This window comes from Poeciliopsis prolifica, unplaced genomic scaffold (assembly GCF_027474105.1).
Source record: "Poeciliopsis prolifica strain line A6 unplaced genomic scaffold, Auburn_PproV2 SCAFFOLD237, whole genome shotgun sequence".
NCBI lineage: Eukaryota > Metazoa > Chordata > Actinopteri > Cyprinodontiformes > Poeciliidae > Poeciliopsis > Poeciliopsis prolifica.
In genome coordinates this window covers 90,426-95,867 of record NW_026562612.1, presented here as the reverse complement: position 1 = coordinate 95,867, position 5,442 = coordinate 90,426, and the positions used below count along the sequence as shown (strand labels likewise).

Genomic DNA, 5,442 nt, shown 5'->3' with positions numbered 1-5,442 from the left:
TCTTTCCCCTTGATTGTTCCCAGGTGTGTCTTGTTCTCCTGATTACCCTCAGTGTATTTAGTCCCTCCTGTGTCCTTTGTTCCTCGTCGGGTCCTTGTCGTTGTTTGTCGTACTTTTGCCTTTGTCTGCTGTTGTGTGTTTTTTAGCCGCCTGTATGACCAGTTGCTACCGGCGTTGAGCCCTGGCTTCCGCTCAGCCGTGCTGCCTGGCCGCGGACTACGTCTTTGACTGTTTGTTGTTATTGGACTATTTTTCATCATTAAATATTCACCATTCACCTACCTGGGTCTCCAGCGTCTGCCTCACCATCTCCACTTCACCACTTCATGACAATGTTACTTATTGCCATCTCTGTGACTCAATGACCTTTTTAACTATTTTATGATGGATTTTATTGAACTTCCCTGCTAAGTGGAAGAAATGTTTGCTTGTTATTATTGGCATGTTTAGCAAATGTATGGAAGCTCTCAGGGACAGATCCTTCCTTCCACTTCTGTATGTGATGATGCGATGTTGTCCTGCTGTCGAAACCTGTCGAATTCGCTTTCTCGAGTTTCTCAGACGGTGAAACTCGCATTGCCACGTCCTGCCGAGACGCCACTCCATACCATCAGACCCGGTGATTGGATCGTGGTGACAGACTTCCACATTGGACCTCCACACGCTGGCGGGGATCATTTCCAGTGCTGCTCATCACATCAGAGAGAACGACCCGGATTCCTGCCGACCACTATAAGAGGGTCAAGACAAGGCCCATCCTGGGGTCCAGCAATCGGCAGAACATCAGACCGAGGAGGACGACGCGCAACTTTTGATAGAAATCACCTGTTCATACTGTGAAATAAAAATTGTGTTATTATTTCTTTTAAGAATTTTATTTATTTATTTAGTCATTTAACACTAGTATTGTTTAGTCTGTTAAAACATGAAGGTCAAGGAGTCTTTAAAGAATCAGTTAGATAGGTATCCTTTTGACCTCTCCTTGGAAAAGTTTCAGTAGGTTGTCAGTAACTAAAATAAGGCACCAGTGTTTGTTAACAACAATAAACAGGTTAGATAATTGTAGTGAGATGGAATAAACCTTAAGGCTTAATAAATTCCTCCATTAAATGTCACAAGCTAAGGCTACGTGCTGAGTGCACGTACAAAGTCTGATAATGTGCTTGTTATGCAATATTGTTCCATTAGTAAACATGATTTTTGGAAATTCACCTATTTTTGAACAAATATGTTTATCATCTGAGCAATTAACTTACCCTAAGAATGGATGTTGCATTCTCTCTATACCCTGTTAAGAGTGACTGTGCATTAACCTGTTCAACTGGCTCTGGGTCAGGGAATGACCACATTATATAGAGAGTCCTATATATTGTGAGAGCTTGCAGCTCCAAGTCAGAACTCATTGTAGGTACAGCTGTTGTGCTGTGGTTACTGTGTGTTCTCCGTTTGCAAAGGACAGAGAAATAAAAGCATTTTGCTCTTTGCCATTTGCCAGAGTCTCAAGCCTGATCTGTTACTACAGATTAGAGATTTTTTTCCCACAGATACTATTAGCAGCTGCAAAGAAAGCTGTAACTCGCAGGTGCTTGATGTGGAACCACCATCATGTTCGGACTGGAAGGACATAATTGAGGAAATTCACAGAATGGAGAGACTGACCTTTTCATTAAGACTTGCCACTTATAAATACAACAGATGCTGGAAGAAATGGATCATTCATCAGAGCCTGACACCAACTGTATAGTTAAAGTAATTACCTTTCTTTTTTGTTTTGTATCAACTGCTTCTCGTCACATTAGTGGCTCTGTAACTTTAGTTAGAGGGAGTCAAACTGTTCACTGTATGTCTGTGTTCTTGGAAAACTATTAAAATGATAAAAATATCCTGGATAATGACGCCTCAATGTACTTCTGAGTTAACATGAATACATTAGATTGATGAATTATTTTAAGGAATCCAAGATTTGAATCGCAGCTGTTGAATCTGAATACAGCATCAATTTTATTCAGTATTGATCAGCAAGGAAACTGATATTGAACATTAATATCCAGAAGTACAGTGAGGTTTTTATTATTGATGAAGAACAAAAAGCTTTACTGTGAATGTGTTTATTATTTAGTTCATTCAAAAATATATATTTTATTTTTTGCCAGGAGAATTTCACTCAACACCAAAAACTACCATCATCACCAGTATTGTTTTTGTGAAACTGCAGATGTACAGAAAATCCTGTAGGGCGCCACATCTCTGCCTCCAGACTGGAATTCCAACAGGAAGTCTTGGAAAAAATGAGCAGGAAACAGTTGAGAGAAAAACTGATTGAGTAAACACCCTGAGGATGAACTCTGACACCTGCCTTCGTCTCCGACTGAAATCAAACTGAACAAGGAGAACAGAGAGAGAAGTGAGCAACTAGACACTGGAACACAGACTGCTGCAGGAGGAACAACAAGCAGATCAAAGTGAAAGTAAGTTCAGAAAGTTTCTACAGGAGAGAAACTGACTTCCTGGTTTGACGTTCTGTCTGCTGTGGTTTCAGCTTCACTCTGAGACAAAATGGCTTCCAGATCAGACGATGATCTCTGCTGTCCGGTCTGTCTGGAGATATTTAAGGGTCCGGTTCTTCTGTCATGCAGCCACAGCTTCTGTAAGGAGTGTCTGCAGAAATACTGGAGAGAGAAACCAGGAAGAGAGTGTCCAGTTTGTCAAAGGAGATCTTCAAGACATAATCCACCCTGTAATTTGGCTCTGAAGAATCTGTGTGAGACTTTCTTACAGCGGAGAGAGCAGAGAGCTTCAGAGGATCTCTGCAGTCTGCACTCTGAGAAACTCAAACTCTTCTGTCTGGACCATCAGCAGCCAGTGTGTGTCGTCTGCAGAGATTCAGTAAAACACACCAATCACAGATTCAGACCCATTGATGAAGCTGCTCAGCAACACAAGAAGAAGCTTCAGGAAACTCTGGAGCCTTTAAAGAAGAAGCTGGAGCTCAGGAAGAAAGTTCAGGAGGAGTTTGATCAGACAGCAGAACACCTGAAGGTCCAGGCCCGACACACAGAGAGGCAGATTAGGGAGCAGTTTAAGCAGCTTCATCAGTTTCTAGCAGAGGAAGAGGAGGCCAGGCTGGCTGCACTGAGGGAGGAAGAGGAGCAGAAGAGAGGGATGATGAAGGAGAAGATGGAGGCTCTGAGCAGAGAGATAGCAGCTCTTTCAGACACAGTCAGAGCCACAGAGGAGGAGCTGAGAGCTGAAGACGTCTCATTCCTGCACAACTACAAGGCTGCAGTGGAAAGAGTCCAGCGCTGCCCCCTGCTGGAGGATCCACAGCTGCCCTCAGGAGCTCTGATAGACCAGGCCAAACATCTGGGCAACCTGGCCTTCAACATCTGGAGCAACATGCAGACCATGGTGACCTACACTCCTCTGGTTCTAGACCCAAACACGGCTGATTCAGAACTCCATCTGTCTGAAGATCTGACCAGTTTGACTGCAGGAGAGAAACAGCAGCTTCCTGATAATCCAGAGAGATTTGATAATTACTGGTCTGTTCTGAGTTCTGAGGGTTTTAACTCAGGGAACCACAGCTGGGATGTTGATGTTGGAGAAAGTGATGATTGGAGACTTGGTGTCATAGAAAAATCTTTTCAGAGGAAGGGAGACATAGAGTCTGGATGGTTGTATATGGTTCCATGAAGGTAAATACTCAGCAGGTTCTCTACCAGTTCCTTCCACTCGTCTCTCAGTCCAGAAGAATCTCCAGAGGATCAGAGTGAATCTGGACTGGGACAGAGGAAAGCTGTCCTTCTCTGATCTGGATACTAACACACACATACACACCTTCACACACCCTTCACTCACAAGATGTTTCCATATTTTGAAACTAATAAAACCTTAAAGATTGAACCGATGAAGATCTCAGTGATCAAGCAGCAGCTCTGATGATCCAAATCAAAACTTATTGATCAGATTGAAACTGTGAGTTTTAAAGAGGAAACTGGAGATGATCTGATCATCTGGAGACTCTTCATCTCTGACTTTCCAACTATTGATTCCATGACAGCAGAAATTAATGTCAACATGTTTAATTAATGCGTCTATTTTTAGCTGCTGAGTGAAAAACTGAACTATGAATCTGAAATGATCTTTTCACTTCCTGCTAAGTGTTTATTAGTGTTGCTTTGACTATTCCCCTGATCAATGCTGTGTTTATACTTTCTATCATCACTTTTATGATCCAGTAAATACCAGAAAATCCTGTGATAATAATCCAAGTCCATGTTGTCCATGGTTAATCCCAGCAGATTTTAATCTGGTCTAGAGACTTTCTGTTCAGTTCAGTTCCAAACACTTTGGTTCATCAGAGCTTCATAATCCAGATTATCATCCAGTTTGTTACCATAAAGGTTTCAGAACAATGATAAACTCTACATGATGTTTGTGAAGCAGCAGAAACTGAATGTTGTTGCAGGAAGGCAGCGTTAATCTTTCATTTCTGATTCTTTAGTCTGACTTTAGTTTTTGTTTGGAAACAAAACAGAGGAAGAAGTTTTGTACTTTTCATCTCTGTATAATTTGTTTTCCATTTTTAGGGAGATGATGTATGAAATGACTGCAGAACTGTAATAAATGTTATTTCCATTCATTTCTTCTCTGAGGTTTTATTGTGGTTTACATTTACAGAACTTCCTGTCATTTTTAGAGTCTCAGTTTGGATCCACAGTTTGAAAGTAAGAATGTGATGGAATCCATCAAATGAGCATCAAATCATTTCTGATTCATTCACTGTTGTGTCAAATAGCAGAACCTCCTCTAAACTCCAGTTTGGTTCTTCTGGTCCAAGTTCTGACCCTTTAGGTTCCCCACATACAATCTGCATACAACCAGATTCAATTTCTCCCATTTCACAAATAGTTTTCTGCTCTTTAAATAAATCCTCATCCAGTTCATAACTACTCCCTGAACTCCATGACATTCTGATATTTTAATTAAGAAATCTTGATTTATTGTCAAAATCTTTCTGTAGATCTATGAATCCCCTACAGATAATTTCTTACTATCTGTTTATTTCTTCTATTAAGTCAGTTTCAGCTGGTGATGTTGATCGATTTGCTCTGAATCCATTGAAAAATTATTCCTGATTCCTATTTTTTATTTATTTTTTGCATTATTCAGTCATCAAAGTGATTTAATTAGTTGCAAATTTTTTCTACTGCTTCATATCAAGCCTCCAGAAATGTGATTGTTGTTACCACACATCTCCACCAGGTGGAGTTGTTTCACATCTTATCAGGTCTCTGATGTTTAACTGTTATATTTTATGCTTTTAGGTAGTTCTGGTTTTTAAAAAGTAACAGTGGTTACAATTTCATGAATAAAACGAGGTTAAGCATTTTCTTAATGCGAGTGTTTAAAAAGTGTTAAATGTTTTTTTTTAAAAAAACA

The 5,442-nt window shown here is 40.4% G+C and overlaps 1 pseudogene; it reads left to right on the top strand.

The window, feature by feature from the left end:
* The first annotated feature begins 2,315 nt into the window (after positions 1 to 2,315).
* LOC129357332 (nuclear factor 7, ovary-like) lies at positions 2,316 to 4,642 on the top strand (annotated as a pseudogene).
* The last annotated feature ends 800 nt before the right edge of the window (positions 4,643 to 5,442 follow it).